Below are 26,936 nucleotides of genomic sequence, written 5' to 3'. Positions count from 1 at the left end.
GCTTCAAGACTTGCATGGTCTTGAAGCAGAGCCTCATACTCTTAAAATTACTGGACTCTAAAATCCATGCTTTACATGATGGTGACTATAATTCTTTTTCATTTAATTTTTATTTGAACATCAAATAGGCTGAGAAAATTGCTTATAGGTGCTTGAGCATCCCACTGGATTCTATACATTTTAAAGGTGCAAAAGAGGCTTACCAGCGTTTACTGAACACAGTAATCTGCAACATAACACAATCACATCACATCGGTAAAAGTATGCATCAGCAAAAAGGCATACTGATCCATCAAATGCAATCTGGCATCTGAGCTTTTTGCCATAAAAAGGAAAAAGTGACTTAACTGATGTCGCTTTTTGTATGACATCGATGTATCGTTTTAGGTGCCATGGGCAGGGTAAGAATAGTATAGTAGCAGAAAAGTTTCAACTGGGTGAATCTTGCTATTTCAACCATGAGAGAGGGGAATTGGCAAGTTGAGACTAAAACTCCAATGGTTTACTAAGAGGGCTATGAAATTTATTTTCAGAGAATGCACACTAAGAAGGGTAAACTGAGTCACAGAAATAGCATGGCCAGAAGAATGGAAACATCAGAAGCAGGTCAGAGAACCTGCCTATTAATTCTGCACTTTAGATATAACTCCTGGACTAATGAAGAGATGGAAATGTAATGAGGGAAAAGGCTGTAGCCCCAAGCATAAGGAAAACTGGGGAGACTGAACTTGAATTTGAAAACTTAAGAATTCCAAATTATATATATTTTTAAGAGGGTTCTTCAAAGTTGTTAGGACTTACATTCTCATTATACATGTTCAAAATTATGCATTATAGGACACATAAATTTTAGGAAATGAGACCTATTTAAATACACAGCTTTATATTTCTACCCACGGGCCCATTATGAAGATCAAATAAAGAATAATTTTGTGAACATATTTTGTATAATTAGGTAACATTATGAAAAAATATTATCATTATTTCCAGGAATATTTGAATCTATGCAGATAAAATATTCTGCCCTAATTTACTTTGCTGGTTCTAGAGAAAATTTCCAACTCTAGGGTGCCAAGGGATGCCTAGATATTTCAGAGCACTGTGAGTTACACAATACTGACTCAAAAAATAAGAAAAATTCAAGGAAGCTGAAGTGCAAGTGTAAAGCCCATCTAATGAGAGCCTCCAGTTTTTTCATTCTGTTATGTCCCTACTTGACAACAGGGACAATTAGGCCCTGCTGAAGAAACACCGTCCTTTCTGAAGAATTCTTGGTGATCGATGGGTGACCACAGGAAAGTGCTAGATTGCATATCATTTATAGTTTGAAAACACTGAGAGCCCTTTTTCTAACTGAAAATAAACTCATACACATTGTAAAAATTAAATAGAATGCTAAAGAATATAAAGTGAAAGTTCATTATGTTTCTCTCTGAAAGATAACCAATACTGCATTTTCTGTATAACCTTTGGGGTTGTTTTTACTCATATGCTATTCTTTGTATAAGGTATACAAATATACATGTAATGATCATGGTATTATCATTAGTATCATTCTATATAGAGTGGTCAGAGAGAATATTTGAGATCAGATACTTTCATTTTTATTATTATAAAATATATAACCTCCTATAATTTTATAAAAAATATAAAAAATATATATTATATCCTTTATATATTATATACTATTATATATTTTTATACTATAAAAATATAACCTCCTATAATTTTAAATAATGATTTATATGAAGGAATATCACTTCTGAGCTGATTACAGTTTCAATGAAGACAGAACCGAGAAAAGCCAAGAGGGTGGGGAAGACTATGGCTTTTGGGTGGCAGAAAAGGTAGAATAAATTGGTCAAGAATCTAGAGCAGTGGGAGTATACAGCCAGAAAAAAGGACAGGAAAGGACAGGACAGGACAGGACAGAAAAGGAAGGAAGAAAGGAAATGTGAGGACATAGAAGTAAAAGAGCAGAATGAAATATGACTGTTTATGGAGAAAAGTGTTCTAAACCCCAGTAACCAATTATAGTTGGCCCTGGAATAACACAGGTTTGAATTCCATAGTTCCACTTATACATGGATTTTTTTTCCGACAGATACCGTGCCGTACTGTAAGTACGTTTTTTCTTCCTTATGATTCTTTTCTCTAGCTTGCTCTATTGTGAGAACAAGGTATATAATATACATAACATACAAGATATATGTTAATTGATTGTTACTAGTGAGGTTTCTGGTAAACAGGAGGCTATTAAGTTTTGGGGATGTCAAAAGTTATACATTGGTTTTGGACTGCTTGGGGGGTGTCAGCACCCTTAACCCCCATGTTGCTCAGGAGTCTACTGTACTGCCATTTCATTGTGCTCCCCTCCCTACTAACCTCCCTCTTCCTTCTTGCCAGAGAGAATGGAGTTTCAAGCACAACACAACCCCTCACCCCATCCCCTATTTGCCTTATGTAGGAAAATGGTCTATCAGCAAAACAATAGCTAGAAATTAAGCTGAGTAGGTTATACTATCAGATAAAAGCCTTCTTTGTAATGCCTATACCTCCTGCTATGAAAGGCTGTGGGTAGTAGATATACACCTACTGGGTTTCCAGGTTGGATCTGGAAACCATGATCTATGGTGTCCTGTCCGAGCCTGACAGTGAGAGGACAACCTCTAGAAGAACTTTAAAACCTTATCAGGGAGCCATGCAGAAAGAGGTAAGTTCTCCCTAGGTAATTGTGGCCTAATTGGTGACTCCATGGCCTAAATGGTGAACCAGTGGTAGAAGGAATTTGCTCCATTATCTTGGTTCTACATTATTATTATCAACCAATGGCAGATTATTTTAATTGAAGCCTATAAGAGAAGGATAACAAACAACAAACCTTTTTGCTACAAGTCTTTGAAGTATCCACCCCCAGACCCCCAGTCTAAGTGGATTATCCCCAAAAGACCACAGGTTTAGGGAAAACATAGGTGCCACTGTCAGTAAAGCAGGGGAGGGCAGAAATCAGATAGTAAGGGAGTGGTAAGCATAGTGGAGAACTGTTTCTAGAAGTCTGATGGTAATTTCAAGGTCAGTGGAATGTCAGCTTTTAGAAGAGAAACAGGATAGAGGGCCTTTTGTTTGTTTTAAAGGATGGAAGAAGAGATATGAACCCTCAATTTAACTTCACTATAAAAGAACTTTGGCAAAATATCTTGTTATTTTTTCTTCTTTGGTGTCCCCCTTGGACAACTTCAAATACGTACAGCTTTTCTCCATGTTGGTGCTTACACTCTTACGTCTGAGTTTGAACTAAAGTTATTTATTTTGTTTGTGTTTTTAGACTTAGGATATAATTTTCCACTCTGCTCATACCATGGATCTTTTTGGCCCGCCCCCTTTGAGTTTTTTCTATTGGTTTGTATAATCTTGATGTTCAGGGACTAACAAGCATGGCAATCCAACTAGGGTCTCATAAGACCCGTATCATCTCCCTGAAGGGTGAAATGATAGTTTTCTTTTGTTACAGAAAGTAAATCTTGTTCCTTTAATCTTCTTAAAGTATATTCAAAGCAAGAAAGATAAATGACATTAAATAAATGAAGAACAATTTGTCAACTATCAAAAATTTAAGAAAAAGGGATTTCTCTCTATATAAATTATCATCGGAATTATCCAATACATAGGCCCTTCCTTTCATCTTTCAAAGCCAAGCTTGGCATTTATCTAAGGTGATGTCATTCATTCATTCAACTAATGCTAATACCTACAAAATATGGGATATCATTTTAAGACCTGGTGTTTCAGTGATAAATTAGAGAGCTCTTGTCCTTGCCTTCTAGTAGGATATTAAAGACATAAAATAAAAGTTACATAAATGACTGTATTAAATTTTAGGAGGAAAATATATAAGGTCCTAAGATGGCTTGTAAACCAAGCCATTATTATTATTATTTTTTGAAGATTTTATTTATTTATTTGTGAAAGAGAAAGAGAGAGGATAAGAGAGAGCATGAGGAGAGAGATCAGTGGAGAAGCAGACTTCCTGCTGAGCAGGGAGTCCAATGCAGGACTTGACCCTGGGACTCCAGGATCATGACCTGAGCTGAAGGCAGTCACCTAACCAACTGAGCCACCCAGGCACCCGCAAGCCATTATTTTAAACTGGAATCACAGGGACCAACATTTTGGGGATGTGGCAGATAATCAGACTAGATAATGAGAGGATGCTTTCCACACTAAGCTTGAGAAGATTCTAGATGAAGGGAGCAGAGAACAGCATATCTCTAAGCAGAAGCCTTAAAGCAGAAAGGCCCTATTACGTTCAAGAAACTGAGACAAAGACATATAGCTATGTCCTGACTGAAGCAGAGAGTTGCTCAAGATGAGACTGGAGAGGTGGGAAGTTCTCGATCATGAAAGGGAGACCATGTAAGAACTGTAACCAGGGAAGGAAGGAAGAATCAAGAATGACTCATCACAGACATTCCCTCGGGCAACTGATCAAGCTGAACATCATTAGTAAGTCATGTTGATAGCATGTGCCCTTAATTGGGTTGGGTTCCTCCCCAGAAAACCAATGACTGGCATTAGTCTAAACATTAGAAAAACATCAAACAAACCAAAATTGAGGGATGTTCTACAAAATAGCCGACCAGGACTCCTTACAGCTGTCAAAGTCATCAAAGGCAAGGAAAGTCAGTATCAAGGGGTCTGAGGAGAAAGACATGACAGCTAAATTTATAATGGTATCTGAAAGGAATCTCAGAACATCAAAAGGATATTGGGTAAAGGCTAAGGAAATCCCAATAAAGTATGGGCTTTAGTTAATAACCATCTATCAATGCTGGCTCATTGGCTGTGTCTAATATATTGTTCTGATTTAAGATCTTAATGAAGGAGAAATGGGGTGAGGGGTATATGGGAACTCTGTACTACCTCTGTAACTTTTCTGTTAACTTTTTAAAAGATTATTTTTAAAAATGAGTCCTAAGTTTCTAGACTTAGCAAATTAGTTGATAGTGGTGCCATTTTACGAAATGAGAAAGACAAGGAGACCAAATGGGATGAAGGTAGGAGGAGGGGGAAACAAGTTTCAGGAGGCAGCAACATATTACTAAGGAGTACCTGACATTAGAATATCCAAAGAGAGAGGCGAGGAACATGGGAATGGAGGTCTGGATGATGCCTTGGAACTAAATAAGAAAGGAGAGCAGGGCTGTCAGGAGCTGGGGGGGGGGCGGGTAAAGAATAATGGGAACAGAGTTTCTGTTTCGGATGCTGAAAACGTTCTGGAGATGAACAGAGGTGACGGTTGCACAACCATGTGAATACATTTAATGCCACTGGACTGTACACGTATAAGTGGTTGAAATGGTAAATAAATAAAATTTCATGTATATTTTACCATAATAAAAAAGCCATAAATGACTGGGTGGCAGAAACACAAGTACTTGTTTTATTATCCTTTTCGGCATTACAGACGTAGTAATAACAATAAAGTACACACAAACCCACAAAGTGCTGACAAGAACAATGAAGGTGGTGACTGGCACCTATTCTAGATGGAAAGTCAAGGAGAGTGTGTTTGAAGTGGGGACTTTCAGTTGCTTGACCTTCTACTAGGCATCCTTCCTAGAAGGAACCTTTTTTCACACATTCTTGGCCCCTCTATGACCAATAAGGGTGATAACTTCATCTAGAGATAAAGATGCTGGCTTGCATTTGAATCCCAGCAGCAACTCTTACAGGTACTGTGACCTTGTCTGTTTTTCAACCTTTTAAAAAAGATGTATTATCTGCGAGACCAGGTTGCGGGGCGTGGTGGTGGGGTGGGTCGGGTGGGGGGGATGGGGCATGCACAGGAGAAAGAATGATTGTAGGGAGGGGCAGAGGAGATAATCTTTAGGCTGACTCCCAGCTGATGGGAGTCCAACCTGGGGCTCTATCCCACAACCCATTAAGATCACAACCTGAGCTGACATCAAGAGTCAGTCGCTTAACCCACTGGGCAACCCAGGCGTCCCTGTTTTTCAACTCTTCTAAGCGCCTTTTTCCTTATCTGTAAAATGGAGCTAATATTTGTCTTGAAGGTTTAGGTGAAGACTGAGTAAGGTTTATTAAAATATATATGTGTATATATGTATGTATTATTGGATCTTAAGGTGTACTCAAAGGGCAGTTTTATTACTGTACACAGTGTCTTTGGACAGAGAATTCTGCCAGTCTCCTTCAAGTGTGCAAACCCAGAGTGGCAAACCCTGCACCCACTTCAAGGTGGAAGGTTCTATTACACAGTAGAGCAGAACCCATTGTTTCTGGCTATCAGGCTGAAAGCAGTCCTCTGGGACTTCTCCCTAGAACACCCCTGATAAACAGACGGTTTCTATTCATGATCTTTCTGCCTGAGTCACAAGTTCTCACTCCTGCAGAACAGGGCAATTTCCTTTTGAGTACTGACATCCTTTGGGGATTCTGCAAAGGAAAACTCCTTAATTTGAAAGGTAGCCAATGGTCACAAAATACTCTTTCAGAACCTTCCTTTTTTTCTCAGAATATGTGATCAGTATCCGTGGGTATTTTTAGGCATGCACAGCTGTACATCGCCTGGTGTGAGACGCAGTGACATGAAACATGGAGGGGATATTGCAGTTCTGATGCCGCTGCCCACAACCTCTCCTTAGATTGCATTTCCGTTACCTCCTTCCCAATCTGTCTCAGCAGGATACAAGTCAGCACATTCAGAAATCACATGTAAGTGCAAGCTACACATTTCTTAACTCTCCCCAAGATGAGGAATATTTTATCTCAGGTTTGAAGGAATTTCTTTAAAATTTTGACAATATCTTTAACTTATAATACCAGATTACCAAAAAAAAAAAAAAAAAAAAAACCTCCAGGACTCTTAATTGTAAAGTTCATGCTGGATTTCGATAGGAAACATTTAGGAGCAGCTGGATATGATAAGATATGTTAGGGCAGGGAGAACTCTTTATTCTTCACTTAAAATCCTAGTTAACTGTGAAGGTAGTCAGTTCTCATGTTCGCTTTACGTTTGTGAAATACCTCTGGGTCCAACAGGGATAAGTAAATTAGTTTACTAAGAAAAGGAACATAACTTTAAAATATTTTCAAATGGAGAACAGAGCATGCCTATAACAGTACTTGATAGCTATACCAAGTACAAACAGTTGGAAGATTTAATCTAAGTCTAAATAGGTAAATGGCAATAATAATTTCAATATGCTTCATTTGTATAGCATTTTAAACATTCACAAAATGCTTTCAGATTTATTGCTTCTGATTCTTGGATTATGAATTCGGGTGTACACATAATGGTAATATCCGCTGCAGAAATAAATAAGGTTCAGGACGAATGATGCCCCAAGAGCCACTCTGTTTTGTTTTGCTTTTTGGAAAAAAGTGCCACGCACTTGAGCTGGAAAAATTGATTAGTTTCCTGGTTATGTGATATACTTGAAGTTGAGACTAGGCAAACTCTTAAGTACTCATATTCCTGAGTTCACCTAGAAATTAGTAAAGACATCTACCTCACAGGATTATAAGGGAGCAAGAGACACAAAAATAAACCTGAAAGCCATAAATGTTCAACAGCTATAAGGAACAAGAAGCTCAAGAAGAGAGATGCTTGAGGTCAAGTCACCTCTCCCTAAGTGTCCTTGGTTCCCTGAGCACTCCAAGCTACCTGCAGAGGGCCAGCATTCCATTATGACTGTCCACTCAAGGTCACACCACCAGCCTCTCTCCTCAGAAAACATCTACCCAATGGTACGGAGTATTATAATAATATTCAACAGCAATAATTCTGAAGGAAATGGGGACAGTATTAATTGGGTTAAGAGACAGGAAAGTCCTTTTTGAAGAGCCAATCACTTTTAATTGGAATAATCATACCAACATTTCTTTAAAACTGCCAAGTCACTGTATTAACAAGAATCACTATTCTTATGATTTCCCACTGGAGGAAAGAAAATCGATCACAGTCCCAGGTTAAATTAGGGGAAACTGTAAGGCCTGGGGCTCATCAACAAACATTGTTGCCTGAAAAGGAAGTGCTAATCCCTCATTTCTCAAACTTCACTCCCCAGCAGAGAAACCTTTTGCCCTTAAGATAGAAGGCTGATGATTGGTGTGACTTGAAAAATGTTATTCCTACCCATACATTTAATTCCTTCCTGAAAACCTGCTAAAACACTTCCCACTGAATTCCCATAGCTTCCAACACCACAGGTCAACCATTTATGCTGGGCTGAAGCAAGGATTAGAGCAGGAAGTTTCTCACAAGTTCACGGCTCTCCTGGCCCCATTGCCTGGGCATGGGCACATACATTCATCGGACATCCAAAGAGGAGAATTCAGCTCCTCTGCATTTTAAAACAGGAAGGCCTCTCTTAGGGTTCATTTTAGGAGCCCCTGAACTAAACTATGACCTGATGCTTTAGTCTTCTCTAAGAGTTGTCAGAACACAAGTAGAACTCTTGTTTAAATACGGCAGGGCAAAGCAACAAATCCAGCAGTCAGCAAGGAAGAAAAAGAATGGAGACTGCTCACCTTAATTTAGCCCTGAGGAAACCATAGTTTATCAGGGAGTCCCAGACACTCTCCTCAGAGAATCCAGGAGACACCTTATGTCCCACCCAGAGGATTTAAAAGTCCTAAGAGTGGTTTTCCTTCAGATTTGCCTTGCAAAGATTCCTGAGCAGGCACTGTCTCAGTGAATCAAGGTTGGTCATCAGAGCAAACTCCCAGAATAGGGAGATTTTCCTCTTCACATCTCTTTCCTCAGACAGAGCCCCAGTCAGATCACAAGCTTACTTCCAGTTAAGATTTTAAAAATTATCATAAAGTGTCCCACAAAGGGGAACTGCTTCACAAGGATCAAGCAGCAGAGACTTCTTCCCCGTTTCCTCCAAGAGGACCCTTGGGTTTCCTCAGGAGGGTGACAGAATCAGAAGCAGGGTCTGGAGGGTTCTGAGTTCAACAGTGAATTCTGCGTCCTTGGAGGGTGAGCAGATTTAAGAGAAAGTTTGGATCCCTCGTTCTTGGTTTACTTCTCCGTAATCCATTTCAAGATTTATCACACATGCATCACCAGCTGACTTTGGTTGTACACTCAAGGGCACTTCTGGGAATGACACGGTGGGTTTTCTATGAAAAAGGACAGCAAACACAGCAGGACAGAAGGCAGGCATTCTGAATTCTCATTCAAGCTGAATCACCTTGGGCAAGTCTTCAGAGATCGATAGTTCTGAATTTCTCCAATTTGCTATATCACCCTTCCTTGTAACAATGAAATGAGATGATGGATCTAGTAATCTGTTAAAAACTGTTATATTAACTTCTTTAACAAAGTATTGTTTATTTGAAACTGTCATTATGTATCTCACAAATATGACTTTAAGAGAGTGGCAATCAAGCCCAGTGACCAAGAGGAGGACATGTGTTCTGAAAACCAAACTGAGACATGCAATCCACTTAGGTACATTTATGACGCAATGGAACACAGAATTTGTCACTTAGAACTACCCCACCAAATCAAGTTTCTTAACACAAATCAGATGCTGTTGGGCCTGAGCTTCACCAGTCTTGCCTTAGTTCCACAAGAAATGGAACAAAGTGGAACTAGTTACACTTTGAGGAGGATTACAAGCATCTGTGAAGCTTCTTCAAGAAGGATCAGAAAATGTATTTTTGTAAAGTGCTAGATTATAAATATCAACTTTGGAGGTCCCATTTTGGTTTCTGTTGCACATACTTTTCTTTTCTTTTTTGATAACCCTTCACCAATACAAAAAAAAAAAAAAAAAAAATTCTTGGCCCATGGCCATAAAGAAACAGGCTGAAGGCTGCACTTGGCCCCAACTCCTACTTTGAAATGACAGTGATGAGACTTAGGAACTCTAGGGCAACATGAGAATAGAAGGGGTTAATAGCTCAAATCCACAGTTTTTTTCCTGACCTCCCAATGTGTACTTTCTATATTTTGATACTTGTTCTGTGCTTCTGTTGTGACAGATGCTGCTTGATCAATTATAGTCCAGTCCCGTTGTTCACTTGTATCTTACATACACTTAACATGTAGAAGTGTTTTTATATAAATTTATATCTTTAAAATATTTTATATATAATAAGCACTCAATTATAATAACAACAAATAATATAAATAGTATACATTATACTCTATTTTACTCTATTTTATGTGGGTCTTCTTTTATAAGAGATTTGGGACTTCTGGCTCAAATCCACTTGGGTCCAAAACCAAGACCTTCTACCTATTTGCTTCATCTGGAGTAAGTTACTCGACTTCTTTAAACCTCTCTCCCTCTTATGTAAAATGGAAATTGTCATGCTTACACCACTGAGTGTGAGAACTTAGTGAGACGAAGCACATGGCAGACTCCACCCCCCAAGTCTGGCACTACTTAATAAGGACTCAATTCCACTCCTAGTCATACCCTTCTCAATCACTCTTTCCATCAGCTATAACAGTGGATCTGAGACAAACATTTTTTGCTATGTTTAACTGAACTACGAATGTGAAGTTACCTAGCTGTGCCTACACAACCAAACATCTGGCAGAAAGTCTGTCAATCATGTTATTTGGGAATCCAGTCATGGTATTTGGAGTATTGATAGATCCTAACAGATTGCTGTGGCGTAACTCCCTGAGATAAACTTGGCCTTGACTGGATTGCCATTAGAGCATTTTGTTTCTCTATTCATAAACACACCTTCTGGAAAGAATATCAGAAGCTGTAATGCCCAGGAGAGATAAAACATTTGGATGATCAAATCAGTTATTCACTGCTTCACCCCAGAGGTTTTAGTGTCTTGGAAACAGTCAATTAACAAGTTATATCACCGGGGGAAAAAAGATGAAAAGAAATGGGATGAATTTTCTGCTCCCTTCAGTGTCTTGGTCACTTCCTTTAGTATAGGAATAAGCCTCCTCTTCTATCTACGCCAACTCTTCTATATCATAAATGGGAGAAAGTCATAGAATACCAGAGATCTATTGCTGTTTACACGGCCCCACTCTCTTTTAATATAGGAAGGACACTATGATATGGGCAGACATAATAAATTAGATGATCCAACTGAATGACCTAATTAATCTTCTGTTATGGTTCTATCCAATTTTCTACTGCCTTTTTAGGTAAATGTCAGATGAAATCGAATGGTGCAGGGCATAAAATAAAATGTTTCCCTTTGATGAAAGATTTTGCTCATGGGAGCCAACATGGTAAGTCTATACTTTTGTAATACCATCTTGGTGTCTCATGGTCTGATCCAACCTACCTCTTCAACTTTCCTTCCCATATTCCCATACCCACTGCTGAAACCATTGAGAATAACCCTGACTGTTCCATTCTTATGCTTTAGTGCACGCTGTACCCTTTTCTTGGAGATCCTTCTTCTTCCCCAGCCATGGACTGAATGATTGTATCCCCCCAAATTCATATGCTGAAGTTCTAGACCCTAGTTTGATGGTATTTAGAGACGGGGCCTTTGGGAGAAAATGAGGTCTTATGACAGTGGAGCCCTCATGATGGACTAGTGCCCTTATAAGAAGAGTGAGGAGATCTTGCTGGCTCATACTTTCCCACTCACTACCCCTACCCTATGAAGATACAGCAAGAGGGTAGCTCTGTATAAATCAAAAGGAGGGCTCTTACCAGAATCCAACAATGCTGGTACCCTGATCGCAGACTTCCAGCCTTCAGAACTGTGAGAAATAAATGTTTGCTGTTGAAATCACCTCACCTATAGTATACTTATTACAGGACCCCAAACTAAGATATTCCATTAACATGGTAAAACCCTACGTCTCTTTAAATGTTCTATTAAACCAAGCCTCTACTAGGTTAGTGCCACCTTCTCCTCTGTGGTTGCAGAAGTCCCAATAGCCTCTATATAGGACCCATATATCATGTGTCATTTTTTACTTCCTACCTTTTCTCCCAGGATAGACCCTAAGCACTGGAATTGTGATTAATCATCTTTGTATTCTAGATGTCCCCACAGAGTAACTGGTTGCAACAAATTTTGTGCCAATAAATGTTGAAGAGTACAGGAAAAAATAAGTATTTCTGGTATGTTAATATCTGTCGTTTATAGAGCACTCCATGTGCTTTTATACAAGGACTGAATACTGCAGGGAGATGGAAAAGTAGGCTTAAAATACAGAATGATGAGGATGACATGAGTGATGGATTTTCTCTTGGTTTTAAATATGGGTAATGTCCTCTTTATAGATGTGTGTGTGTGTGTGTGTGTGTCTGTGTGTGTGTGAGAGAGAGAGAGAGAGATATACCTCTGGAACTTGACTTCTTTTCTGGGAAGGGGTAGAGTTGAAGGGAACTCCCCAGTCCTGCTCATCTTTGTGAGCAAGCTAGGCTCCAGATCCCTTCAGAATCCATCAGACAGATAAGATGGGAGACCCTGGGGTCTGCTCTGTTCCTCCCTTTTTGTCATCATTAAGGAGGTGAAATCACCACAGAAGGATTGTCATCCTTGTCCAAATATTTTTTCTTTGAGCTTATATAAAGATGAACAAAACATATCTCAAAAGGTGGAGGCAAATTAGCTTCCAGCCTCTGTAATACAGTTTCTCTGAAAACAAAGTCCCTTCTGTGTTCCAATGGCTTACTGTTACCAGGGAATGGTACCAACTCACTGACAAGCTTAGGGAGCTCATATCAAAAAACATGAAACAAACAAACAAAGAGGATATTCCTGCAATTTTTAGGTCTTCATTAGAGGTGGGACTCTCTTCTAGTGAGGCAAGATAAGCAGCTTTATTTCCTGGCAAAACCTCTTTCTGATTTTGCCACTGAGTAACCCCCAAAGAGAATGCAGTATTTACAAACAAGGCTTCGGGCATGTTGTCCTATACTTCCTTGTCCTCTCACAGCTCCAAACACCTCTTAAAATAGCTTTGCAAGTGCCTTCCCAACATTCCCCAGGAGCACGTCACATTCCAGTGTAAGTGACAGGGGTCTGAGAGAGCATTCTGTCACCTCACTGCAAGTTTCTCTGGACCATGAAATGCCCAGTGTCCCAGACAACACCAATTCCTCAACTCACCACCAAATGCTTCTCCTTGCCACTTTCCTCTGATATCAAACAAAGCAAAAAGACAACCAAAAAAATGGCCATTTCATTTTGAAAATATTTGTGCTGACAGTGATTATGCTTATGGTTATTAGGACTTCAGGACGGAAGTAATCTGCTCTTTGGAAGAAAAGTACATTGACAGAATTGGAGGGATGACATGAGAATACAGCTTTCCAATCTGTCTTTCCCCCCCTTACTCTAAAGATACTGCATGGACAATTTCTGACAATTTGGCATTACATAAATGTGAAAACAGAGTTTCCTAATAACCTCATGAGTAGGGGAAGAACTGGATGTTGATGTCGTTCTCCAAAAGGCTTCACTCATCATATTTCCCTCTGCTTTGTAAAAGATGTCATGCATCTCCAGGGAACAAATACACTGTGCAATTTGTTTTTAATTATTCCTTATTATGTAAAGTTTAAAGGCTGAGTTGATATCTCTTTATAAGCATCAACATATTTAAAAAAAATTAGTCCAAATAGGTACTGCAAAGACAAATGAAAGCCCCAATTATTTACATGTGACTCAGCAGCAAAAATGAATGGATGAGATCACCAAAATGTCCAGAAAGCAGGAAAGCAGCAACTCTCAGGACTGGAGTAGACTAGTGAACCAGGGTTGACTCTCGGCAGGGACCCAAAAGAATGACACGATGACTGATTCATGTTCCGATAGGTTAGCACCATGTCATATCTACCAGTAAAGCTCTGGTGATCACAACAGAATCTTACCACTAACTGAAGGACCTCTTTGGGAGTCATCCAGGAAACAGAACATGGGAGATGGAGAAAGAAGTCCCACACAAATGAGGAAGAATTACAAGGGTTTTGTTTGTTTTTTGTATTCTTTTGTTTGGAGTTCATATCTTTCTTCAAAGGAATTAAACTCTAAGATTAAAAATAATCATGGAACATTCCACAGAGGTAGTCATAGTGAAGGAACGAAAGTCACAAGGCTTGGGTGTCAGGATGTTTAGGCTCCAAATCCTGGCACTATCACCTTAAATTATTGTCTCTCATATGACAACTCACTACGACTTCTTGGTCACGGTCTTCTTAACTTATAAAATAAAGGGGCTAAACCAGATGAGGTTGAACACTTCACTAAACTCTTGAATGTGAAGTTGAAGGAACTGAAGGTAAACTGACAACGATGAAATTGTCTCCAAGGTCATCTTCTTAATCTCTACTCTACACTGCCTGACAGTGGGGAAATCCTTTGGGAGACATGGAAGCTTCAAGTCAGGGAAAGTGTTCAAAGCCTTTTCTTTTTAAGCTCTGAAGGAGGTGGTGAAGGCCCGTGGAAGACTCGCACAGCCTGGAAGCACAGGGCTGCTTGAGTGTTGAGGCCGTGGCAGTGTTATTGTGAGAAACTGCTTAGCCCGAGAGAGGGTGACATGGACATATGTGGACCCCAACCCCTTCGATGAGTGATATGCATATGTGACGACAGAAAGAGGTCAGCTAGGAGGGAAAAGTATTGGCACAAGCATAGTGATGTGTACAAAGTAAGTGTTTAGCAAATACCTGCTGAGTGAATGAATAAAAAAACAAATAAACGAATCCTCAAATTCTATGCGTTAAGACCAAAGCTATAGTATGGCAATTTATCCAATACAGTACTTAGTTTCATGATATAAATTGTTCTCTATCTTTGGTTATGTATCTTGCAGATGGAATCAAACAAAAAGAACTACTGTAAATCCATCCAGTATAGGGAAAAGGTGATCTATTGAAATCTAATGTGATCTGTGCTCTAAAATTTATTTCAACATAGGTTCCACATAAAAGCAAACACGCTGTGTCCATTCAAAAGTTCATATCCTAGATATTAATTAGATTTAGCTTAAATAAATTAATACTACTACCAGGTACCTAAAAAGGTAGCCCATATATTCTCAGGTATAGGTGAAGTGTTGGTTTTTAAAAGTGGGAAAATGTGCCAGAAGGGAAGATTTCCTCTGAAAAAAAATTTTTTTATTTTACCTATAAAGAGAGATTCTTTGAGCTTTTTCAGAAAATGATGACTTGCTATTATGAAAACAACAGAAGAAGCAAGTTAGCGTAGTAAGAAACTTCAGACATTCAGGAGATTATTGGCACAAAATTATCATTAAAAAAATATTTATGGAGCTCTGTTATGTGACAAGAATAGAGCTGGACATAAGATTCAATGCCGAAAAGAAGAATTTAAAAAGAAAATACGAATCTTGCCCATATAAAGTAGGTTTCTTCTAATGAAACCGGAGAATATCAATGACAATTCATTGTGTAAAGGAGTTGCATATAAGGTATGTGTGGGAACCGAAGAGAGGGCCTAAGCAAAGCTATTAAAATTCAAGTTAGAAAAAGTGGATGCTGTTCATTAGGTGCCCAGCGCAAAGGCCATGCTGGAGTAGCTGGAATGACTATATCCACGTTATGAAATAGCATCACTTTTCCTGATGGCAGAGAACAGAGGAAAGGGCACAACCCAAAGAAGCATGAAACCACCTCTTAGGACTTTGTTTACTTCTCAAAAATAGTAACAAGAATGCTCAGTCTGCTACTGGTAAAACAAATTAAGATTTACAGAGCTCCATTCGGGGGTCCATAGAAGTATCTTGGGTAAGCTTTTGGCTTTTACTTAGCTTCAACAAGAACACTGGCTGTTGAAGCTTGGAGGGTCAAATGGGAGGGAGAAATGGAAAACAAACAGCTCTGTGGTGTCCTTTTTCTTACCTCTTGTTGCTTAGGCAGACTCAATGGAGTAGAAGAATCACCAAAACTAGAAAAACAAACTGTTTAAGCTTTCCAATCGAAAGGTGAACGATTTTTGCTGCCCGAATTACCAAAACAAAACAAAACAATACAAACAACCAACCAAAAAAAGCCTTATGAAAAAGATAATATAGGGAAAATAAAAATAGTTCAATAAAAACCACAAGATGCCAAGTAACAATGTTCTTTTCTCACTAACTGCTTAACCCACTGAGCCACCCAGGCGCCCCAACTCTCACTAACTGCTGAAATAGGGATAGGGTGGGTTAAAGGGGGAGAAAAAAGAGAATTAAAATATTCAGAGCATGAGTTCTGTTGTGCCTATTATTGGAAAGCTCTAGAATTTAAGAACATGGAACTGTAAGATTACAGAAAATCCAACATAAGAATAAAATAATAGCCATGATGAAGTGAAAAAAAAATTTTCCCTAATGTATAGCTCAAAGGTATCTTCAAGAAGTTAAAAAAAAAAATGCTGATTTAATGAGAATACCAAAGAAATACAACTGAATATTATTTAGCACTAAAAACCAATGAACTACAATAAGCCATGAAAAGACATGGAGGAACCTTAAATACACATTAGTAAGTGAAAGAAGCCATTCTGAAAACTATGTGCTGTGATTCCAAATATATGACATTCTGTAAGAAGCAAAGCTGTGCAGACAATAAAAGTATCCAGTGATTGCCACAGATTAGGAGAGAGAGAGGGATAAACTGGGGCACGCAGAAGATTTTTAGAGCAATGAAACTATTCTTTGTGACACTATAATGGTAGATACATGCCATTATACGTTTGTCAAAACCTACAGGATGCACAACATGAAGGGTGAACCCTTACGTAAAGCTATGGCCCCTGGATAACTATGCTGTGTTAACGGAGGCTCATTCAGTCTAACAAATGTACCACTCTTGTGGGGGATGTGGATAATGGGGCAGTGTATAGGGGGCAGGGAGTTTATGGGAAGGCTCTGTACTTTCTACTCCACTTTGTTGTTAGCCTAACACCATTCTAAAAATAAAGTTTATTTAAATAACACAGAACTAGTGCAGCAAGCAAGTTATCTTCCTTTTGTTTTCTGAAGATTTATTTATTTTTGAGATCGAGAGAGAGCACAAGTGGAAGGGGTGAGGGGAGAGGTAAAGAGAAGCTCAAGCAGACTCCCCACCAAGCGTGGAGCCCAATGCTGGGCTGTCTCAAGGCACTGAGATCATGACCTGAGCCGAAAGTAAGATGCGTAACTGACTGCTCCACCCAAGTGCCCCAAGAGAAGTTGTCTTTCAATAATTATACAGAGTAATTAAAGAAATAGTCTTTGAATTTTAGATAACTGGACTACTGAAACTGTTCTGTTTTCAATTATATTGGAAACGCAGAGGAAGAGCACATGGGAGTTCGAGAGAAAAAATGGATTTTAAAAAAGTAGCCAAATAGTTGCTGCAAGGGGAATGAGTAAGTCACACTAATTTAATTAAAAGAGGCAAACAAGCATAATGACCTTTAGAATATCTGACCATACAAGATGTAGTAATTTCAATGATCTGCAATCCCTAAGTCTTAGGGAGATGAGCTACAGGATTTACAGTCACCATCAATTATTTCTGAAAACCCATCTCACACCAAGGGATCCCAAAATATAGAAATTGGAGCAATATCTATTAAAGGAGAAGGGAGCAGGGCCGCCAATTATAGCCAACTCTCTACATTCAATATCTACTAAAATAATGGGACTAAACCAAGGGGAAAAATATAACAAACCATAGGCACTGAAAAAGCTGCAGAGAGCCAGGAGCAATTAAGAGACTGAGAATTGAGAAACGGAAGAAAAATGCACGAGGAATGGACCATGGGAACTTGCATTGTGGTAAAGAAACTAAAATGAGCTAGTGAACATCAAAGAGGAGACACCTGACAACCTCTTTCTTCCATGAGAACGACCCCTGGGATGTAATCCGAATGCTTCAAAGATAGAAAGGCACCATTTCATTTATTTATTTATTTATTTTGAATATGGAAACTTGTTGGAATATAAATATGACCTCTTTTCTGTATCCCTGCTTGCAAATAAAAGAAATCTGAATTTCTAGTAAATTCTTACAGAGGTAGAAGCAGCAAGGCATCTCCTTATAAATGAAGGAATTTTAAAGAGCAATGCTAAGGATGTGAATTTCCTGAAAGATGTGTTATGTAACTAACTGCAAGGGAGAGGAGCAATTATCACTTTAATTAATTAGGGTCCTGTTGTAGCTCCCCTGTGAAAGATAATCCTTGATTAAAAGTGTCAGTGTGTAAAAATATTGACTAATATTGAAATGTAAGAGTGTGAAATTTCAATTAATTGTAAAAAATTAGCTGGTTTTATCATTTACCAATAGACACTAATGATTCTCTGGAGACTTGGAACATACAAATGGTTAGAGTTGACAGTGGACATGTAAACAAAAATAGAATTAATCCACTGACAGTTCATCCCTCAGCACAATTACTTCCTTTGGCCTTTTGTTTTGTATCTGCAATGCAGAGGTTAATGTTAAGTAATAGCCACAGTTTTGCACAGGAAGGGAACAGACAGAATAACATGAAATAGAAAAAGACCAAATAATATTTTACTAGCACATAGTGTTTTCATGGACAACAGACATTTTCCAACATACATACACTTTATAAATATTCAAGAAATCATATTTTCTGCCTTAGAACCCCATATCTAGAAGCCTTGCTGAGACTCTTTCCCCCATTGTGCCTGGAAAGAGTTCCCGGGGAACTAGGAAGCAGCACGCATCTTCAAATAGAAAGCCTAGAATTAGACTATAAGCCACAACACATTCCAAATCTCACCTGAGACCAGTTTCTCGAACACAAACTTGGTTTTCACGATTCTGTTTTCTAAACACTGACTCAAAGTGTGATGTACCTCTACTTATTTTTCTTCTCTCTCTCCTTTTCCTTATCTTTCTGGAATTAAATACCAAATGATACAATGAGCTATTCTTAAGAAAACAAACAAACTGCTTACGGTATAGTAAAGCAAAACAAATATTTATACCGGTCTTTGACATTAAATGGTGACTAATGCCTGAAGCAACGAACTCACTCTCAGACCTAGAACAGACTGTTCCATGTCAACGAGTTCCAATTTCTAGACTTACAAAGAAAAAAAAAATAACAAACATTTACCATATGGGACTGGCGTAATATATATAATGAAATGACATGAGTCCTAAAACTTGGTCTATACCTAAGAAATGGCAGCTGTTGTTTCCTTGTTATTATTGTCATTTTAAACATCACAGAAGAGTACCTTATCCAAAATTTGAAATTTTGGATAATAAATATATAGTCACAGTCACTTTAAAATAAAAGCAAAAGGTGCCTGGGTGGCTCAGTGGGTTGAGCCTCTGCCTTTGGCTCGGGTCATGATCTCAGGGTCCTGGGATTGAGCCCCATATCCCGCTCTCTGCTCAGCAGGGAGCCTGCTTCTCCACCCCCCCAACTGCCTGCCTCTCTGCCTACTTGTGATCTCTGTCTGTCAAATAAATAAATAAAATCTTTCAAAATAGGCTTGTCTTCTTATATTATTCCATCTTGTTTATTGGTTTGGCATAGTTGGGGAGGTAAGGGAAAGCTACTCTGCTTTATTCAAGTGGAGGAATCATCCTCATGACCAAGGGTGAGCAATAACATCAGGAAAAATCAGTAAAACTTTCCTGCTACTAGGGGAGCTAATACATGTATCAGTCTGTTACCGAGGCTCATGACAGTTCAATTTTCCCAGTAAAGGTGGAATGTATGCCCATTAACATTTAAGAATATTCCCTCACTCTAACACCTCCACTAGGGCTGCAGGAGAGGAAGACGATGAAGGCCAGGTGCTTGGTGCAGCTGATTAGTAATGGAAACTTTGTCAGAACACCAGATAGGAGAGAGCACAGAGGAGCTTTCGAATCGAAGAAATCTTCTCAGGAAGGTATCAGGGAAGGTGAGAGAAATTGTGGAGAAGGAGGGAAGCAAAGCGTAGAAAAGAAATCAAGTTGCTTACATCTTAAATGACCAGAGCTGACATAACATAAGCACCTAAGATTCACAGAAAGGGACTGTGCCCTCTAAGTAAACAGGTCCAGGGATGATATGAAATGGAAGAGAAGCAGCTTTCCCTCTGGCTGCCCTCTCGGGTGGCTCTTTATCCCTCAAACCAGAAAATCAGTCTCTGGCCACCACAAAGCTCTCAGCCTCCAAGGCCCATTTACATCATATGGAAAATTCAGAGGATGTCAGGGTGGCGACATCAGGTAGAGTGTCCTGTCTCTGTTCCTCTTCGACGCCCTTTAGATGCCAGTTCTTCAATGTGGTATTATTTAAAATGTGGCACTGTGATTACTCACTTCAGTATCACCTGAGATGTTCGTTAAAGAATAGATTTCTGGGTCTGATGCCAAACCTGCTGCCTTAAAATCTTTGCAAGACAGAGTATTTCAATGACATAACCTGTGAATGAATCTTTTAAAAGCCTTTTTGGAAGACAGGAATGGTGTAACTAATTGAGAATCTGGTGATTCAAAGTATCATACCCAATACTTCTGAATACAACTGCTGGGAAAGTGGGTCCGGTTCTGCCATGAGATCAACACTCAGGGGGTACCGGGCTCAGGAAAGAGAAGTATTGCTTTTCTGATCCTAGTAAATACAGATCACTTCCAAATACTGCTCTGCTACCACACTTTTTGCTATTTATTTTCACTGACCTTAAGAAATCTACATTTTCGGTTCTGTTGTTAGTACTGTTGCACATTTTCCATGGGCTTGCCGGCCCTACTTGTGTGTAGTCTGTGGAGACGCTGATCAGTCCTCTGACACAATAAAATAGAATGAATGGGAGACTACTGACCAAGGTCCACATTATCTACGGAAAACATGGGGAAAAATGAAGCTCTATATTTATAATGCATTTGAAACATACATGTTATAAAATTATGGCCTCTGTTCCCATTTCAGACCTTCCTGGGCCTCCCTAGCAAGCTCCGCTTGGCACTCCGCTACCAGCACCGGGTAAAATCACCCAAGTCATAGAACACTTCTATAGGCTAACCCTTTTAAATAGTTCAGTTTACTATCTAAGAAAATAATCAGCAAACCCCAAAGAACTCTTTAAAATGAAAAACCCACGTTTTCACCTTTCAAACACTTTGCTATATAACTGTCAAGTGCCAAGAGTGTCAACATTATTATATCAACTATGCATACCAAAATAACAAACATACACCGAGTAACTAGAGTGCAGTGCGCCTGGCGGTGGGAGAGTAAACGAGATACAGAGGGTAAAATATTCACCAAAGTACCTGCCACATCATTGCTTCTCTTAGCTATTGTTATCAGTTTGGGTGACGGCTAATGTGCATGTGATGTTTACCATGGTTTACTGTACTACTAACAAATTAGATAAAGAGGATGCCTGGGTGGTTCAGTCCGTTAAGCATCTGCCTTCTGCTCAGGTCACGATCCCACGGTCCTGGGAGTGAATCTCTCTTCTCTCTCTCTCGCTGCCACTCATGTTCATTCTCTCTCTCTCTCAAAAATAAATAAAATCTTTTTTTTAAAGATTTTATTTATTTTATTTGACAGATAGAGATCACAAGCAGGCAGAGAGGCAGGCAGAGAGAGGAGGAAGCAGAGAGCCCGATGCGGGGCTTGATCCCAGGACCCTGGGATCATGACCCGAGCCGAAGGTAGAGGCTTTTACCCACTGAGCCACCCAGGCACCCCTAAATAAAATCTTTTAAAAAATTAGATAAAGAGGAGGAGGGGAAAAAGGAAAAGGAAGCAGAGGAGAAGAATAAAGAGACAAAGAACTATACTGGCCAATATTTATTTAGCATTTTCTCTGTGCCAGTCATTATCTGCTATTTATGTGTATTATCTGCTCGTGCAGTGGGGGAATATGGAAAAGGCAGAAAGGGTTACAGCCTGGCAAAAAGGCTTCGGTCAGTTACGGAAGAAGAGCTCATGTGGATTTTAGAGTTTATCCTAGACAGTTGAGAAACAGTGAAGAATTTTTAACAAGACGATGACATGCTCAGATTTGCATTTTAGAAAGGTCATGCTGGCAGCGTGAGGCATAGATTGTACTAGGGAAAGACTGGAGGTGGGAGACCAGTTAGAAATGCAAGGCTCTGGTGGCAGTTCATGTGAGAGACGCTAAAGGTCTGGAAAAGTTATGTGGATGGAGAGGAGGGGAAGAATTTTAGGCAAGTTTCAGGGAGAGGCTGGACTAGGGGACACCATGGTGTGAGGAGAATTGCAGGGAGGAAAAAAACCCGACCTGCTTGTAGAGTATCAACCTCACTTCTTCCAATGTCATATAATTTGTGACTAATAATATGTGCAGATTGGCATTACAATATAGAGTAAAACTTCCAAGTTTCTCATATAACAACTAAAAATTACATATAAAATTCTATACATCAATAAAAATATTCATTCTAAAGATAAAAGACTTCCATTTTGAAGTTTTTAAAGATTTAAAAATACAGAATATTCCATTAGATTGTTCTTCCAGAGATACCTCAATGAAACCTCTTTGTTTCCCACAGAAACATTTTCACAGCAATTTTAAACAGATAAGGGCATAAATATCCTAGCTTTCCCATAACTTTCTAGAATTCTACAGAGAAAACGGCACTCACTATGAACTTCTTCTACCAACCTTTCTGCTTAAAAAATATGCTAATTACAGATCTTTCTTGCTTTTGTCTATTTCAAATTAAAATTAGAATTGAAATTTTCTCAAAGTTTTAAAAAATGATGTTCTCGCCCTCTCCAAAGTAATGTGCTTCCTGCTACTGAACACCAGAGGGCATCATTCCGTGAAAGCCAGGATTTGGGCGAGAGGGAGAAAGAGAAGGAATTCCATGGCTAATGAAAGAAACTGATTTTTTAGTATGTACCCTTATCTACCATGAAGCATTACCATGGTAACAGCACCAGTTAAGATGATTGTATATTTAGGTCACAGTATAAAAGAAGGAGCTTGAACATGAGGGGAAAAAAGGGAAGCAAAATAAAGACAAGAATATATGAAGTGTGGAAGGAGGCAAACCAGCCAGAACCTACCTCACTCGCCCTTTGCTAATAGCTATTTCACAAAGTCATGCCTCTCAGAAGAAAGGGGGATAGTAAATTCTAACTAAAATTTAAAGTTGCCATTGGAATTCAGAACCGTTAAGTACCCGCAATCTTAATAAATTAAGAGGAACTCATCCAGCATGGCAAAATGGAGAGACCACTATACTCGAAGTCGGGAGGTGTGTGTTCTTAGGCAGCTCTTGGTGACCTGCCTTTGCTAGAAAAGCCTCTTGGCCCACTTCAGCACATATCATGAGTTAATCTAAATGATATCGACACTCTCTTTCATCCTGCGCAGCAGACAAAAGGAGATCTTAGTGTAGCAAAAGGTGGAAAGAACATCTGCCAAAATACCAGGTAACTTCCGTATCCTTGTTTTCCTCTGCCAGCGGCATTCACAGATCAATCAGAACAAGCATGCTGTGCCAACTAAGAATCTAGTTAGCACCGAATCTGCCTTGCTTAGGGTTTAGGGAATCCAACAAGTATATGCAGAGCTGAATTAAAAGGATGAGGAGTGGGATGTCTGGGTGGCTCAGTCCGTTAAGCATTTGCCTTCCACTTAGGTCATGATCCCAGCATCCTGGGATCGAGTCCTGCATTGGGCTCCTCGTTCAGTGAAGAGCCTGTTTCTTTCTCTGCCTGTGCCTACCACTCTGCCTACTGTGTTCTCTCTCTCTCTCTCTCTGACAAATAAATAAAACCTTTTAAAAAAATAAAAATAAAAAAAGGATGGGGGAGAATAATGCTGAACTCTGAACACCAGAGTTTTGACTTCCCCAAACAGAGGGAAAATGAATGCTGCCACTCTTCAGAGAGCCAATCAGCACAGCATAAGACAAAGACTGAAGTCCAACCGGCTTGTGTTTGCAGCTAGGGACTGCAACTTACCAGCTGTACAATCTTGGGCCATGACCTGAGGCCTCCGAATGCCGAAAAATGGGGAAAATGACATCTACCTCGGTAACATGACTGTGACAATGACACAACAAGAATTGGTTCATTTCTTCATTCATTCAACACATATTTAAAAGCTCCTAGGATGCCTCAGACGCTATCTTCAACAGTGGGGATAAAGCACTAACAGGACAGACGATATAATAGATGAAAGGTGCTTAGGACAGTGCCATCAACTTAGAACACACTCTATGAAAACTCATTTCCAAGGAAAAACAACCTCCTTCCTTTGTCCCACAGAAACCATACACACCACCACCACCATGCCCACGTGATTCAGCTAAGATTTGGGGTATGCAATTAGGACACCAGCTCTGATGCCCTGTAACAAAAGCAGTCCCAACGCCCTGCTCAATGAATGAAGTGCAGACAGGGGACAGGGAATGAGAGACAGGTATTAATAGTTGCACGGAGAATATTGACAGTGTTTGATACATAGGAATCTGAGGAAAATGACACAGAATTCATACCATAAAATGTCCAACCAACTCAGAGATAAGTTTAAATGAATAAAACCAGTCCTTCAAGAGAAATGTGTGACAAAATGTTTGTCAGTCTGTAGATCCTACTGAGTGAAGTGAAGAAAGATTAAGATCAGATCATGAGTCGGGTGTGATGTGAGTGGCTGTGTTGAGATAATCACCGATAGGCCTTCTGTCACAGGCACACTGCGAAGGCTGACATCAGTGACGGAGCTTGAACCCAGCACTTTGGGGGCTGTTAATGGCACACTCTCACATTTTTGTCCTCACAGATTTCTCCCCCAGTTCCTCTTCATTTCCTGTTATTCAACTGCTCCCTCTTCTTCCTCTTTTGCACCTGCCTTAACTTTGGTTACTGCTGTGGCCAAGAGAGATAAGTGTTTCCTAATCAGCCTACCTGTTTTCCTCCACTGAAGTGGGTTCCGTGCCTTTCCTGCCTTCCCTGTCAGCCAGCAGGCTGGGGACTGCTGTTTTCCTCAGACCTCAGAGGCTGCTCCTCCTTCCTGTGCCCTTGGCCCTGGGGGATGGCTGCCCTGGATTAGAATTGGAAAATGCCACCAGAAGGTACATCCAAGTGCCTGATATTGGAATTATCTGGGTAAAGAAGAGAAGGGTCACATTTGGAGTAATGTGGTTTGTAAAAGTGAAGACAGCCTCTCTCTCTGCCTCCCCGCAGAACCGAATGTGGGGACTCATCTCAAAAGGACTTTTACCTACATCTGAATGCTAGCCCCTTCCATATCTGCCCCTGAAGTTGAAAGCTGCAAATGTTTTCTTTGGGCTCCCTTGAACTTGAACTATGGTAGGGATATTCAAATCCACCTATTTTGTCACTCCAATCCCTTTCCAGACACCCTGAGGCATACTTACATAAACAAATATGCCTCTTTCTTTTGTAGGAAGACCAAGCATCTGTTGGGAATTTTGGGCCCCAGGACTCTCCCTCACTCCCATTCCACTTCATTCATAGAGTTTTGTTTTGTTTTGTTTTTAATTTTTTTTTTTCAGTGTTCCAAGATTCATTGTTTATGCACCACATTCATAGAGTTTTAAAACAGTAAGCTGACTTGGCTGGAATTTCCACACCTTTACTTTCCAGCTTTAATTGACCTAATTGTTTAGCCTAGTAAAAAATACAGAACCAAAAGACTCTGCATATCTATGAACTGCCTCAACTGGAACACATTACTAATAATAGTAATAGCAATAAAAATTCATCTGGTATTAACATATTACTTCTTGAGACCTTAGGCACCAAATCCTGCAAAGCTGCGACACTGTCAGCCCAAAATTCTTCCGTCCGTGTGACAAATCTCTGAAGTCCACTTTCTAAATTGTAACCCAATACATTTCCCAATGTGAAACTGTCTTCTGGCCAAATCATCTGGTTTACTTCTATGATTATCAGTTCCTTGTTATTATCATCCAAGTAAGACATGCACACATGCCTAATTGCAGCTTCTAAAGTGTACCGTCATCATTATTTGCTTATCAGTAAAAATGTAATCTCCCTGCCATATGCTTTCTAATACAATGTATATACATGCAGACTGTCCACAGAATAGAATGCAGGGCCTTTGCCAAAGGATGCCAGGCTGAGCATCAAGGGGAGTTTACGAGCTGCCTCACTTCCAGAGTCCTCTTAAGTCCAGTAAGCCAGAAGAGACAGGAGTGAAGTCAGATTCTGGTTACCCAAGGATATGGCCATTTGGACTTCCCTGGTCTGACAGGAGAAAGGCTGCCCGCTGTGTCTGGGTTTTGGCCTGAGGCATGCCCCAAGTAGAGGCCTGGGTGCCCCAGCCTCCTGCCCCTTAAAGCTGAGCACACACTGCTGGAGCCAGAACTCCCTGGTCTTTTCCCCAGAGACTCCTCACCCTCACTCCACTCCACCCCCCAAATCGAGTTTTCCCCAAGCCATTCCTGTCACCCCATGGTACCCCTCTCCAGTCTGGATGGCTCCCCTCTCCTCTAGCCCTGACCTCTGCGTGGCCCTGGCAGTGGCCAGGGCTGCAGGTTGCCCCCACTGCGGAGCAGGGGCAGCATGCCAAAGCGCGGGCTGGTGTGGGGTAGAGCGTGGGGACCTGTGTTTGTGCTGCTGGCTGCGTGTACTAGGGGATGGACAAACCACACGCCCAGCTGCTACATACCCACTGCCACCCAGCGCTAGGAAAAAGAGCAAGAAACGCAAAAACAAACCAGAGAGAGAGAGCGGAAAGGGAAATAGAAAGTCAGTGTGGGGAATTCTGAAGCTCAAGGACTGCGAGGCGCCGGCTCCAGCTGGGCTTGCAGCGCCTGGTCAGGCAGACTCAGAACCCTCCTGTGACTGAGGCCACAGACATACCGTGGCGGTGAACTGACATAAGGACACAGGAGAGCGGTTTGGGTGAGCTATCAGCAGGCAGCTCTGCTTGCCTTAGGCAGTTACCTCTATTTCTCTGCTCTCCTGCTTCTCTGCACCAACAGACTCCCACAGATACTTCCATTCAGGCAACAGCC

At 40.1% G+C, this 26,936-nt stretch overlaps 1 protein-coding gene across 4 annotated transcripts in view; it reads right to left on the bottom strand.

Moving 5' to 3' along the window:
- CHRM2 (cholinergic receptor muscarinic 2) overlaps nt 1–26,936 on the bottom strand; it is a 143,079-nt gene that overhangs the window by 114,037 nt on the left and 2,106 nt on the right. The window contains exon 3 of one of the 4 annotated variants that reach the window (XM_059171946.1): nt 24,838–25,034. The exons of the other annotated variants lie outside the window; for them this stretch is intronic. The gene's annotated coding sequence lies outside the window, so the exon portion shown is untranslated. The remainder of the gene's footprint in view (nt 1–24,837; nt 25,035–26,936) is intronic. 4 annotated transcript variants of the gene reach the window in all.

This window comes from Mustela lutreola, chromosome 4, assembly GCF_030435805.1.
Source record: "Mustela lutreola isolate mMusLut2 chromosome 4, mMusLut2.pri, whole genome shotgun sequence".
Lineage (NCBI taxonomy): Eukaryota > Metazoa > Chordata > Mammalia > Carnivora > Mustelidae > Mustela > Mustela lutreola.
Note: the sequence above shows the minus strand (reverse complement) of the source record. Positions and strands in the feature narration are given on the sequence as shown.